Genomic DNA, 16,429 nt, shown 5'->3' with positions numbered 1-16,429 from the left:
CTCATATGTTTGAGATTTCAATCATTTATTAAGTTTTAAATTAATAATTTATATATATTTAATAATTTCTTAAGATAAATATAGAATTTGGAGCAAAGCTATTGAATATAAAAATTTATAACCTTATACTCTATCTTCACCCCTGATTATACGTCTATCAACTATTTTCAATTTAAACGATTTAGTGGGAAATTATTTAAGGCTAATTCTTTCATTTGGCATTATTTGGTTACTAAAAAAACTTCCCTCACTTATGTTTGAAAGTCTTTCTTCAAACATTTTGTGATGTTATTATAAATCTTCAGAATTCAAAGCACTTTGTGATTTACTAAATATTATTATATGACAAATATCTATTTGATTTTAGGTTTGAATTTTAACAATTTAAATCTTGATTATTCAGTTATTTAATTTTATAATTTCACAATCACTTAATGATTTGAATGAATTTATAATAAAGTCTTAATATAATTAAAAAGTTTATTTAAAAATTATAAAAATGAGATAAAATTCATCACTAGCTATTTCATCTATTTTCACTGTTAACCGTTGTCATCCACCATTATTAGCTACCTCCATATGTCATTTAGAATTACCATCAATCACTACAGTCATGTGCTATCACCATTAGCCACCATGTACGGTCACCATCACCAACCAACAATCACTAACGATAATCACCATAACTAACCATCACTATCACAACCATTGTCATCATTCACCGCTCATCAACTATCACTATTATTCATCATGATTATTAGTTCTCACGATCAATAATAATTGTTAATCATTACGATCAACCATCATCATTACTAGTTACTATCCGAACCACTATCACTACCCAACTTCTAACACCACAACCACCATCGCTAATAATCATCAACTCCTACTACACTTAGATTTTTAAAAGATATTTTTTTTATTTAAATTTATATTTATTAATTTTTAAAATAAAGAGAAACTGTAGATATTCAATTTTTAAGGCATTGAAAAAATAAATTATCTTAATTATGTAGTATTTAAATTCAACATTTAACTCTTAATATATAACATAATATTTCGATTCAAACGTCTTAAAATCTTAACGAGATTTGAATAGGAATGTGTGGAAGTTGGAGAAAAATTATATCCAACTATTTTGGAAACATAAAAAAATGCTTGAGGAATAGTAGAAAAATAAAATGTCTGAGCCCGGGTTCGAACCGGGGACCTCTAGTGTGTGAGACTAGCGTGATAACCGACTACACCACCCAGACTTTGTTGACGATTTTCTTATTAGGTATTAGAAATAAAATGAACTTTTTGATTAAACTCATAGTTTATAAATTATTATTATAAAGTCAACATTTCAAGTAATAATTCAGTTTAATGTTTTTCTGTTTTTGCATTATAGTGATTTGCAAAATAAACAAAATAAAACTCTTTTTTTTCTATGGGGATTCCAAAAATTTATTAAGATTTTCTTGTGTATTTTCACCACCATTTGAATTTCTCATGTCTTCGAATTCCATCTTTGTAAATTGCACTAATATGGATACATTCCAATTATGGATGTTTTTTGTGTGAAAGAAATATATTTTTTAAGAAATAAGTGGATTTCTTATTTATTTTTTTGTGTTGGGTATATAAGTAAAAAAATATTGTCTTAAAAACGCTTGTATGTAATTTAGACTAATATTATGAGAGTAGGAGTGGTGGGGATGGGGCTACGGGGCTAGGTGTTGGGGGTAAGAGGACACAAAATTAATGTGAAATATTACTTGTGAAACTTGTTTTCCTCATTTTCAGCATGAAACTCATTTTCCTTATCAATTAATAGATTTATTTTTCAAAAATTTTGATAAATCGACGTGAAAAAAAATAAAAAATATTCTTCTCGGTACTAAACACATTTTATATGTTTTCGATAATTAGTATGAAAAACATAGAGAGCATTGTAGTCATTTGGATGTTTGAATTTTTTTTAAAAAAAAATATGCTTCACACAACTCTAAATTCAGACAAACATAAATCTTAAAAATGATAGATTGTATATTACACATATTGGTGTATATAATATACATATTCCCATAAAAGAAAATGTAGGGACATGTGTATTTTGTGCTATACATTGTGCATATAAGTGTATATCACATAAAACTTTCAAGAATTTACATAGATATACATAATATACATGTGATACAATGTGATATACATTATTACACATGAAGATGTACATTAGATGAAGTGGGGGCAGACATGATGTCGTCTTTAACCTCGAGATTTCAATATGAAATTTGATTCAAACTTGCCTCAAATCATCTCCAAAAACTTCCTAAGTTTAGCTCAATTTTATTTATTTCTTAAAGAGGGCTCATTGGGCTAGGCTCAAACTTTGATTCATTCGTTCTTCTTCCCACGAATTTACATCGATACGTGTAATATACAATGTGATATATATACAATGTGACTCGCCCATTTATCAGGCCAACCCATTTCAATCCATTAAAAATTGGGAAAATTATATATAATAGCAAACTAATAACCTAAAATAAATAGAGTAGCTAATGTTTGATTTAATTGTGCTCCATAGCAAACGTTTGCAAAAAATTGCCAGGCGCCTCTCTCCCAAATATCTCGCTCGCCACTCTCGTCTAGTCTCTCGCTCGCTTGCTCACTTTTTATACAAACACAAGTGTATAAAAATTGTTTCTAATTGTATAAAGCAGAGAAAATTGTATAAATACATATATTTTTGTTCCCCTCTCTCCCCTCTTCCAGATCTCGCTCGCCACTCTCCAAAATCTCGCTGCCACCCTCGCCTTTCTCACTTATACAAACAGAAGCGAAATGTATAAATTGCGTTTTTGTTTGTATAAACCGTGAGAAAATTGTATATACACATGCAAGTACATATATTTTCGTCCTATACACTTATAATTATACAATAAAAATACTCTCCTGCCCAGTTTCTTTTGCCTTTTCAAATTGTATCTAATTTCTCTCTTTCTCGTTTTATACAATTCGATTCAATTGTATATTCCTTGTCAAGTCTCTTTTGTCTTTCTCTCTTTCTCATTTTATACAAATTCAAAATGTATATAATCGTTTTATACACTTATAATAATACAATTCGTTTTATACACTTTATTTTTATACAGTTCTCTGCCCAAGGGTCTTTCTCTTTCTCGTTTTATACAATTCGATTCAATTGTATATTCCTTGTCAAGTCTCTTTTGTCTTTCTCTCTTTCTCCTTTTATACAAATTCAAAATGTATATAATCGTTTTATACACTTATAATAATACAATTCGTTTTATACACTTTATTTTTATACAGTTCTCTGCCCAAGGGTCTTTCTCTTTCTCGTTTTATACAATTCGATTCAATTGTATATTCCTTGTCAAGTCTCTTTTGTCTTTCTCTCTTTCTCCTTTTATACAAATTCAAAATGTATATAATCGTTTTATACACTTATAATAATACAATTCGTTTTATACACTTTATTTTTATACAGTTCTCTGCCCAAGGGTCTTTCTCTTTCTCGTTTTATACAATTCGATTCAATTGTATATTCCTTGTCAAGTCTCTTTTGTCTTTCTCTCTTTCTCCTTTTATACAAATTCAAAATGTATATAATCGTTTTATACACTTATAATAATACAATTCGTTTTATACACTTTATTTTTATACAGTTCTCTGCCCAAGGGTCTTTCTCTTTCTCGTTTTATACAATTCGATTCAATTGTATATTCCTTGTCAAGTCTCTTTTGTCTTTCTCTCTTTCTCCTTTTATACAAATTCAAAATGTATATAATCGTTTTATACACTTATAATAATACAATTCGTTTTATACACTTTATTTTTATACAGTTCTCTGCCCAAGGGTCTTTCTCTTTCTCGTTTTATACAATTCGATTCAATTGTATATTCCTTGTCAAGTCTCTTTTGTCTTTCTCTCTTTCTCCTTTTATACAAATTCAAAATGTATATAATCGTTTTATACACTTATAATAATACAATTCGTTTTATACACTTTATTTTTATACAGTTCTCTGCCCAAGGGTCTTTCTCTTTCTCGTTTTATACAATTCGATTCAATTGTATATTCCTTGTCAAGTCTCTTTTGTCTTTCTCTCTTTCTCCTTTTATACAAATTCAAAATGTATATAATCGTTTTATACACTTATAATAATACAATTCGTTTTATACACTTTATTTTTATACAGTTCTCTGCCCAAGGGTCTTTCTCTTTCTCGTTTTATACAATTCGATTCAATTGTATATTCCTTGTCAAGTCTCTTTTGTCTTTCTCTCTTTCTCCTTTTATACAAATTCAAAATGTATATAATCGTTTTATACACTTATAATAATACAATTCGTTTTATACACTTTATTTTTATACAGTTCTCTGCCCAAGGGTCTTTCTCTTTCTCGTTTTATACAATTCGATTCAATTGTATATTCCTTGTCAAGTCTCTTTTGTCTTTCTCTCTTTCTCCTTTTATACAAATTCAAAATGTATATAATCGTTTTATACACTTATAATAATACAATTCGTTTTATACACTTTATTTTTATACAGTTCTCTGCCCAAGGGTCTTTCTCTTTCTCGTTTTATACAATTCGATTCAATTGTATATTCCTTGTCAAGTCTCTTTTGTCTTTCTCTCTTTCTCCTTTTATACAAATTCAAAATGTATATAATCGTTTTATACACTTATAATAATACAATTCGTTTTATACACTTTATTTTTATACAGTTCTCTGCCCAAGGGTCTTTCTCTTTCTCGTTTTATACAATTCGATTCAATTGTATATTCCTTGTCAAGTCTCTTTTGTCTTTCTCTCTTTCTCCTTTTATACAAATTCAAAATGTATATAATCGTTTTATACACTTATAATAATACAATTCGTTTTATACACTTTATTTTTATACAGTTCTCTGCCCAAGGGTCTTTCTCTTTCTCGTTTTATACAATTCGATTCAATTGTATATTCCTTGTCAAGTCTCTTTTGTCTTTCTCTCTTTCTCATTCTATACAAATTCAAATTGTATATAATCGTTTTATACACTTATAATAATACAATTCGTTTTATACACTTTATTTTTATACAGTTCTCTGCCCAAGTGTCTTTCTCTTTCTCGTTTTATACAATTCGTTTAATACAATTTGCTTCAATTGTATATGTATAGCGAATTATACAGTTTCCATGTTTGATATGGCAATTATACAAACTTTGTTATAGCATACAAATATAAATTTTTTATTTGCTATATATGAAAGTTGCCCTTAAAAATCATATTGAACACACCCTTATCTCACAATGCTAATAGGTACGTCAAATATGCATCAAGTACCTACTTTGATATGCATAATTTAAGACGACGTCAATTCTTTAAACATATTTAATTTTTAGCCTGAATGAAGCAATGGGCTTCTTATGAAAAAAACTGCAAAAATATAGCTATTATTGTAAATGCCCACGACTGTTTTTCAATCTTCCATGTCAGTTGCATGATAAAACATGTTTTAATTCTTTCAGTTTCTATAAATTTCAAACTAAAACCAAAAGAAAAACAATGGAACTAAACCAAATGTTGGTGAAAATAATTGTGGATAGTTCGAATGACTGAAGTATGAAATCATTTGAACTGCCCTAAATATGAAGTTAGGTTGTAAAAGTTCAAAAATTATGTTGGATGACTAGAGTTTTAAATTTTAGACATGAGTCTTATAACTTGATTCCAAGGTGACTAACATTTAAATATTTAGTCATGTTTTAAAAGTTGATCCTACAAGCGAATATTTGTGCACTTCGCTCAATAGGTACAAAATTTAAAGAGTAACATAAAAAAGGGATTTGAATGATAATTACTTTACTAATTTGATCGAAATTTACACAACAAATAATATATATATATATATATATATATATATGTATAAATTAATGATAATATTGTAATTGCTGCTAAATATGTATTTTTAGCAGCAATTAGAACTCTTTATATATGTCAATAAAGCCTTTAGCGACATTGGATCTAATGATACTTAACTAATGCTGGTAAAATTTTTAACACTCTTTACTAATATGTCTATTTATTGCCGCTAAAAATTATTTTTATCATCATATTTGTATATATTTTATAAACTAGTTGATCGAAGTGTTTTAGAACAATAATTATTAAGAAGAAAAAAATCGTACGTGCCAAATGATAGTTTAAGAAGTTGCGATAGTTGTTTAAAGAAAATAAAATAAGAAAATTAAGCCCATAGGGAATATGTTTTTTTGAGGAATGAGACCAATTGATTGTGATTGCCACGTTTAAAAGTTGGTTCGAACATTTTTCTATACATAGCGAGACACTCCCTTTGCCCCATATTAGTTATACATCCACATTATTAAAATTAGTAATTCTATATATTACCTGTCAATTTATAAAATTAAAATAAATTTAATCAATTTTTTTTTTCAATTCACCTTTGTAATTATTATTTCTACGAGTATAAACAAATTTAAGTTAAAAAAATAAAATAAAAATTCAGGAGTAAATTAATAAATTATTTTACCTTTTTTTAATTAACTTGTCATCGAAAAGTGAATAACTAACACGAGACGGGGAGTATATAGATTCTCATAACATGACTTGCTTCAGTATATTCTCAGAACGTATCTATCGGCGCTTCGATACGAGAATAATTGACTAACATACCCAAATTCTAAGCATTAGATTCGACTCCTCTTTTTCTTTATTTAAATTGTCTTTTTCTTCCCCTAAATTTTGTTTTCTTTTAATTGTTTCTATCTAATATTAAAATTATGAAGGGTTAAGTATGTAATAATAATATTCAAAACTTTATTTGAATATTACGAAAGTCACTTAACTATTTATTTTTTAAGTAATCCTTGGTCACATTAATAACGAGTGGGTCTAAATAATTCAATCGGGGTGATTGTGGAATCATACCACATACTCCTGCAACAACAAGAGCCGTAAAAAAGACATAATTGATACTATTGAAAATGATGGCCTCAATATTTTCCATAAATGATTTTTTTATGTATAAACGTGGCTCAAAAATTGTATTATTTATTTGTTTATTTTTTATGACTTTTCGTGATGTTTAGACAAAATTGAATAATAATATTTGTTAAAATGACTTTCCTAATACTTGGATAAAACTGAACCACATTTTAGTTACAAATAATATACCTATGGTCCAGATGTATGAGCCTCATCCTGGCACAAGAATTGATTTTGATTAGGAGGACCATATTCTCTTGTAATTATAATAATAAGACTAACATTTCTACGTGTCATCCTCTTAAATAATCAATTATTAGATGATAGAGTCATGACTATATATATATATCGAATAGACGAATACTATATAAGTCATTATTTATTTAGAAAAAGTATCAATTTTTTCATTTGATAGAAGAACAAAACACAAGCAAAATCTTATCTCAATAGATTTAAAGTTGAGATTAATAGAAAGAATTGAGTTTATCATAATCGATGATGGCGGGCTAGAAGCACATGATTTGTCTTGCTCAAATTTCAAGTGGCCATTCATGTAAAAGCATTGACCCTTTTTATATCTACTAATTAAAACCTTCCTTATTTAGCTACAAAGCAACTCACTTAGATGAGTTCCAAGTTGGGAATTTTAAGTACCCTACCAATAATAATAATAATGATCCAAACATTAGGGGATGGAAAGAATCTTCTCAAAAAATTAAATTCCTCTTCTTTTTTTTTTTGTGGAATTGAATCTTTTCACCATATGGTGACACCACACACTATAGCCACTCTTAGTGCCAAATCCACTAATTTTAAAAATTGCACTTGAGAAAAATACTTCACAAGACCCCACTTGTCAATAAATAAACTACATAATTGAATCTCAAATTTTAGTTGGATGGACTGTGTAAATCATATATAAAATTCTATTATTTGCTTAAATCTATGTTCAAAAAGATAGATATCATTGTTAGATGTACTGTTTTTACGTCAATATATATAAATAATTGTTAGTTTGATTCAAAATATTAAGAGATAATTTAATATTTATCAATGGATCCTAATTATTAACTATAGTTATTTAAAGATTGATATAATAAAAATGTTATTCTCCATTTTTGTTTAATGCTTCTTAGAAGACATATCAAGTTAATACTTAGAAAAGTAAATTGATTGGGGGAGTAATATATAACTCCATCCTTTTCGATATCATGACTTTGCACGAAATTTAAAAAAGTAAATAAGATTGTTGAATATTGTTATCTTAAATTAAAAATATGTCAAACGTATTTAATATTTTTTAATCACATAATCTTAAATATTTTACGTAAAAACTATTAGTTAATAAAATTACTAAGAAAAATATTTTTTTCAAATAAATTAAGATGAAAAGTAAGATAAACATACTTAAACTAACGAATATATAATTTTAACACCGCACTTATTTATATTTATAATTGTAATATAAAAATATAATAATAATAATAATAATAATAGAAATAGGATGATAGTGGGAAAAAAGTGACGTAGCCAAACAGAGAATCTGAAAAGGAAAATCACTAAGGAATCATAAGCCAACCATTGATTAGGTAGGTACCACTATCATTATAATATATGCTTTTCTCAAATAAAATTAAAATAAAAAACATAACATCAGCACCATGACCTAATTAAACTATATACATTATTAGTATTAATCTTATCTCATCTCTCTAAGTGGATATATTATTGGACATCATTTGATTTAATAAATCATGTTAACTTATGGTTACTACTAAACGTCACTAATAAGGGACCATTATTATTATTTTTAAATTATGCATTTGCATGCCTGCGTTAGTACTGACGTCACCAAGTTAAGATTTTATTTATATTTATATTAAAATCTATTTCAATGATATACATATGTGTGTCAAAATGACACAGCAAAACCCTACTAAGGGTATTTAAATAAATAAGAATTAAGGGTATTTAAATAAATAAGAACTACATGATGTATTATCACGAATAAGATCACTTCTTTTGTTTGCACTTAATAAAGATTTAAATCTGAATGATTCAGATATTATATCATTAAGCATGTTTATTTTTTACTTAAAAGTATCTTAATGAATCTAAATAATAAGATAAATCTGTGATAGAGTTTTTTTCTCATTCAAACTCTTCTAAAAACACTTTTATTTTCCAGAAAAAATTGTACTCCGTATTTTTTTTCTTCAAAAAAAAAATTAAGGCTTATATGTCACTCTAATTTTATTAGTTATTCAAATTATTTTCCTTAAACATTTAAATTTTTGTTCTTATTGCTTGTTTATCAAGAATTTATATAAATTATTGTAATAAATTTATTTGATTAAATTTCAAAGCAATTTCATAAATATGTGTTGTTGAAATTGGACGATGATGCCTTTATGAATTTGTTTAAAATCATTTGAACGTATTTCATGTTCATTATTTATTTTATAAAAGAATACATGGCAAACACATTAAAGAACATAGAGATTATTTTAGAAAAGAATACATGGCAAACACATTAAAGAACATAGAGATGTTTCACTTTTTTACTTAAGACTAGTTTGTGTTGAATTAATTACTTGTTTTTCAAGAAAATAAAATAAGAATAATTATATATATGTGTGTGTAAATCATTCATGTGCATTCAAGTTCAAGCCTTAATTTTAATAAAAATAAAATAGGCCCAAGTAAAAGTTAATGTCAACTTGAAAGAATTATCGTAGACAGAGGCCTAAAATTAATCTCTAACTTTAAGAAATTGTCAATAGTTTCCATTATTTTTCCACCAGAATACTCCATCATCCTTCGCATAAAAAAAAGTATTATAAAAAGTGAACATGCAAATCAAGAAAAGGGAGATTTAGACCATGCAAATTGAGTCTAAAATAGTTTGCTTTATTTTTTTTCATGCTTGATTAATTTATGTAAAGACATGGTTAGCCTAACTTGATAATGACAAACTCATCTATATAAATGAGACACATAAGTCAAATAACGATTATTAAAATAGCACTTAGTCCACATGAAAAGTTTTTTTTTAAAAAAAAAAAAACAGTAAAGTTGTAAATTTTGACGCAACTACTAAATTAAAAAATAATTAATAACATTAAGCATAAAGGATTGATTAAATTACCCCTCTCTTTTCTTTTTTTTTTTTTTTTTTTGTATAATGAGTACTTAAAAAATCTTGGAGTAACAAGGGTGGCATTGTTAAAAATAAATAAATATTGATGCCTTCTTGAATTTTTTTAATGATAAATAATTTGGAATATTTTTTTATGTACTAATTAAAGTGATAGATAAAAGACCAGAGGGAGAACCTTACAGAATTTGATTATGTAGGACTTCTATCATATTTCTTAATGAATTTATACATCTTGAGAAAATTGCACATATTTTTGGACGGTCGAATTGGATTTAAAAAGAATTATAATATCAAATAGATAAATATTATACTCTATTTATATCATTAATTATGATAATATTTAAACTAGAGGTGTTAAACGAGTAGAGTGACTCAAATTATTGGACATGCCAAAATAAGTGGAGCTAATGACTAAGTTATCATCATTCACCCACCCAAAACATACTTGAGATGAAATGAGGTGAACTGAAATGAATCAAAAAACAAATTATAATCCAAACCGTTTATTTCTTACGAAATTTTGAAGTTTTTATTTGTTTTCTTATTATTCGTTTGAGGATCTACTAAATCTTTTTTTTCTTACATTATATAAGTTATAACTAGTGAAAAGAAATAAAATCATCACTAAAGTTGTTCCGAATTTTTAAAAAGACACCTTAACTTTACAATCGTTCTATTACTCCATTAATAGGAGAGTCGCAAAGTTAAGATGTCTTTATGAAAATTCGAAACAATTTTAATGATAACTTTATGTCTTTTCTCTTATAATTATAATATTAGTTAGTCACTGAGTTGATTGATTACATGAACTCTAACTTGTTAGATGAGGTTTAATTCCTATATTGTAATCTCCTCCCCATTTTCCCTCCCCCTCCCCCTATTTAAAAAATAATATTCTCTTTTTAAAAGTATTTAATGGACTAAATTAAACAAGACAAAATAAATTATATTAATAGTAAAATAAAAATATTATTAACCTATCTAAACCTTAACCTTGAAGTTTGAACTATGTAAAAACTTTAAACTTAAACATGTCCCTATGGCAAAGTCCATAAGGAATTGGGGTGATTGGTCCTTTGTCATGTTCATGACATATTGACACTTCCATGGTAAATAGATGAGAAATAAAGTAGTGTATTTGATATAAGATATATCTTTTAATATAATACTTAGCGCTTAATTTTAATAAGTGATATCAGAATCAAATTCATGAATTCAAATGTTAAAAGAATCATACTGTATGAGATATGTGTTAAAAGATAAATTATTAAATAATATCATTCACAAAAAATGAGCTAGTCCAAATCGAACATGATAATTACGTGATAGACTAAGACACTTAGTTGGGCATGATGTTTATATTTTTTTTTCCAAAGAAAAAGAGAAAAAAAGAAAGAAGGAAAAACTTCCATTTTTGTTCTTTCATAAAAGCATAGTAGAAAATACCGTGACATTATAACATGAATGGAAAGTTACGTGTCACTATATATTTTTCTTAGATGACATAATTCTTTTTATTTTTGGACTAAAAGTGTACTTGGACGAAACAACTTTACTCTGCATTTATGTTTCAATCTTTTCTTACTTTTAATCAAAAAGTGTAACTTCTTGGTCAAAATCAATGATTTATCTCTTTTAATAAGGGACGGAACTAAAAGAGAAAGCTATTCAATTTTTGCAAAATTTAATAGGTTTGGTCATATTCTATATTTATAATTTTATACATAAAAAATTATTTTAATACAAAATAAATAATTTGTTTAAAACTCAATAGTATTTTGTTTTTTTTTGTGTGTTAAAGTTTCAAAATGAATTTCAATAATATATTTTTTACTATTTTAAATTTCTGAATCTAACACTATTTTATTTCTGATAATCTTTTTCCTTATTGTTGGGACTACTACTTAATGGTAGTGTTGTATGATTGAGATTTGGGGGAACCACTAAAAATGTGGTAAACAAGTGAATGAGGTTGCTTTTTTTCTTAATTTTAAATTTTGAGTATGTAAAAGTAAATCTTTATTAAAAATATTATCCTTAAAAAATATCTACTCAATATGAACTTAAATAAATCAAACTCAAATATAGATATTGAGTAAAAAAACTCCAATAAAAATAAAATGAAAAGGTTGGGGCATGGGAGCATGCACCATGTGATAATGGGATAAATGTAAGGTTAATTATATATATGGAGGGAACATGATGATTTGTTACTTAGAGCCTGTTTGGCTCAGCTTAAAAGCTGGTCAAACTGACTTAAAAGCTGATTTTTGACTTATTTAGCTGTTTGGCAATACTCAAAATAACTTATTTTAAGTTTAAAAAAAACTTATTTTAAGCCAAAAGTTAAAAGCTGGGGTAGGGATGCTTTTTTTTTTTTAGCTTATAAGCTGTTTTAAGTTGACCACATTTTTATCTTTTTGCCCTTAATATTTTTATACAATCTACAAATTACCCACATAACCCTAACATCTCTTTCTTCCATTTTTCCTTTTTCATGTTTGGCATAGCAACTTCAGCACTTTTATCCAAACACATAACTGCTTATTTTAAAAATAAGTTTCAGCACTTTCAAAAGTACTTTTTTAAAGCTGCTTTTATTAAGCCCATCCAAACGGGCCCTTAATATGTAATGTAATGAGTTTTTTACTTATTATTTGGAAAAGAACCCCACTATAACTATTCCATATAATTAAAAGTACCCTTTTCTTGATCGACTAATCGAAAATTATTTAATGACGTGTGTATTAAATCATACTAACTAATTTATTATAATAATAATAATAATAAATAAATAAATAAATAAATGACAAAAACAAAGTTGAGGATGCATATTAATCCATCCTAACTAAAAAATGAATTTTATTAAAAATAAAATACATATATATTAAATACATGTCACATACTTTATTATATACGTTAATATATTTTTTCAATCACTATTTTGTTATATTCACCTTGTGTTGCAACAGTCCCCACTAGAAACATTTATCAATTTAGAAGTTTATAATAAATTACTATTGTTGTAGTAATTATTTTTGAAGACTATAGACATTTTAATTATAAAGTAAATATTCAATAAGAAAATATAATATCTTAAAAATATATATAAATATGAATAAAATATTCAATTGCCTCTCATTTTTTAAGTATGTAAATGAAAAATACCACAATCAGAAAAAGTATTAATAGAGAGAGATATGTTGTTGTAAATTTCATTTTCAAAGTGTTGAAATGAAATGTACATTACATTTTGTCGGGCCAAACTAATTAATACTCCTTCTATAATTGAATATTCTCAATAATGGATGGCCAACTTAATTCCCTTTGTTTTTTCTTAAAAAAATAATAATATATACATTTTGATAGGGAAATGAGATAAAAAACAAACAAAGATAGGATATTGACCCTAGAGTGGTTCATTCTATTTACTCATTTTGTGAAATATATATTCTCTAATATACATCTTCTTCTTTTATTAAAGTCAAATAAAATGAAGTAATTGTTTCTAAAATTTTGAATTCCATCATTTTTTGTTTCTATGTAATTATAAGTAAATTTTTATTTTAGTCTTTATGATATTCAACAAAAGTATATTTAAATTTTAATTATTTTAAATATACATATTTTTAGCCCTTTTTATAGAAAATTAATTTGAATATTTTCAAAATTATATTAGCGTTAAATATGGATTCATATTTAACTTAGAAAATGAGTAGATTGATAATTATGATAAAATTATGAGCATTTACTAGAGAAGAAATTAAAAGTGAACATTTTAATTAATTGAAAGTCAAATATATTTAGTTATATATTGAAATGACTGAAAAAGAGCTACTAACCCCTTCAATAAATTATAAATGAAGAGAGTTATTCTTTGTTAGAATACGATGAACATTATTCTTTTTTTCTGACAAGTTAAATTAAAATTTTCCTCATGAAATAATCATTATTAGATAAAATAATATGAAAATTTACTTGTACTTTGATCTCTCATTCTTACATAATTTATAGATTAGTTTTTACCAATAAATAAATAAATAAATATTAGCCCACTGTTTGTTTTAAGGAAACTAATTGCCGGCCCAATTTGTATCCCAATATAATTAGGAGGATCTATTTAATCTTAAAATTAAGTTGTAATTAGTCGTATTTTTAATCTAGTAGATATCTTACGTATGAGTAAGGAGTTATTCCCCCAAAAAGTATTTAAAATTATATAATTTATGAAAATTCAAATTAATAATAGAACATGTTGAGATTATAAAGTTGTTAGTAACTAACTCAGGAATTAGTTAGTTAAATAAGTTACAAATTAGTTGTTAGTAAGTTAGTTTTTAGATTCCTTTTTCAAGTATCAAGTTTGTTGATTGTACAAAATATAAATACATGATCATAATGTATAGAATAGTTAGTTGATCAATAATATCAGTTCTTCTTCTTCTCCAGAATCTTCTCTGTTCATGGCTTCTTCTTCTCTCTACATCCAACTTATCTGTTTTTAACATGGTATCAGAGCTCTGTTAATGGCTATTCACTGATGTCAATTTCATTTTTTTGATATCAATTTCATCTCAAATTCTCTCTTTTGATTTTTTTCTTCTTCTGGAGAAATCTCGTTTTTTTCTTTTTTCATTCATCAATGGCGATTGAAAATTCATCTTCAGAAGCTGATGGAGATAACATCAATGGATCTGGACATGTTAATACTTCACGATCCATCTCGAGTTTTGATTCCTTTGATCCACTTTTTCTACAAAATTCTGATATTCCAGGAGTGAATCTAGCTCATTGTGTTCTCACTGGAATGGAAAATTACATACTCTGGAGTAAATCGATGCGTATTGTCTTGCTAGGGAAGAACAAAATTGGTTTTGTTGATGGCACTTGCAGAAAGGACATGTATGAAGGTCAGATGGCACACCAATGGGAGCGGGTAAATGCAATTGTGTTATCCTGGATAATGAGTTATGTGTCAAAAGATTTGGTGAATGGAATTGTATATTCTTCAAATGCTCATAAGGTCTGGGTAGATCTCAAAGAGAGGTTTGATAAGGTGAATGCCACAAAGATCTATCACATCCACAGAGGAATTGCAACACTAACTCAAGGTACATCGACTATTTCTGTATATTTTTCTCGATTGAGGGAGCTTTGGGAGGAGTATGAATCTCTAGTTCCACCTCCTTCTTGCTCGTGTGATAAGTCTCGTGAGTTTATCAATAATCTGGAGCAACAAAAACTCATGCAATTTTTGGGAGGATTGAATGAAAATTACAGTCAATCGAGAAGCCAAATTTTGATGATGCCATCCATCCCTTCAGTAAATCAAGCATATTCTCTGATCATTCATGAGGAGAGTCAACGTGCACATTTGAATGTAGTCGCACAGAGCTCTCATTCTAGACCACACTATGAGGAAGGTGAATCTTCTGCACTTGCTGCAGCTGCTGTGTCAAGATATGGATCTGATTCTAAACAAAAACAAAGATCTATTGTGACTTCTCGTTATGAGGAAGGTGAATCCTCAAATTCTGCTGGTACAAATGATATACATTCAAGAGCTAACAATAATATGAGGGTGAAGAAGAATTTCAATCTACATTGTGATTTCTGTCATCTTAAAGGACATACTAGAGAAAAGTGTTATAAATTGATTGGTTATCCACCTGATTTCAAGTTCACCAGGAATAAGGTTAGAGAGAATTGTGGTTTCAGAGGAGGAAATTTCAATAGAGAACAAAGTGGATATAATGGATACAGGACTGGTAATGCTCCAAATGTTAATGGTTATAATGCTCACAATGCTAGTCGTCAGAATGATGCACCACAATTCCATGAACAAGGTTTCACTGCTGATCAGTTTCAGAAGCTTCTCACATTGATTGACAAACAAGAGTCACCTGAAAATGTAGCTAACATGGCAGGTACTATCAATTGTTTTCTAGCTGGTTTTAAAACTAATTTCTGGATTGTTGATACAGGAGCATCACATCATATGGTTTCTTCTATGGACTTAATGTCATCTAGTACTGCTCTTTCACCTTCTCCTCATAATCAAGTTCATTTACCTAATGGTGATATAGCTCAAATCACTCATAAAGGGACTTGCCAACTAGACAAAGACCAACTTCTCAAAGATGTTCTGCATATACCTATGTTCAAACACAACTTATTATCAGTATCCCAACTTACTAAAGACCTTCATTGTTTTGCTTCTTTTTACCCTGATTTCTTTCTTTTTCAGGATCTTTACACTGGCA

The 16,429-nt window shown here is 27.2% G+C and overlaps 1 non-coding gene across 1 annotated transcript; it reads right to left on the bottom strand.

Moving 5' to 3' along the window:
• Nucleotides 1–1,182: 1,182 nt before the first annotated feature.
• On the bottom strand, nt 1,183–1,256 carry TRNAV-CAC. The gene has a single exon. It is a non-coding gene; the product is annotated as a tRNA-Val (tRNA).
• Nucleotides 1,257–16,429: the final 15,173 nt, after the last annotated feature.

The sequence above is a fragment of the Solanum pennellii genome, chromosome 4 (genome assembly GCF_001406875.1).
Source record: "Solanum pennellii chromosome 4, SPENNV200".
Classification (NCBI taxonomy): domain Eukaryota; kingdom Viridiplantae; phylum Streptophyta; class Magnoliopsida; order Solanales; family Solanaceae; genus Solanum; species Solanum pennellii.
This window is presented reverse-complemented; position numbering and strand designations above follow the sequence as displayed.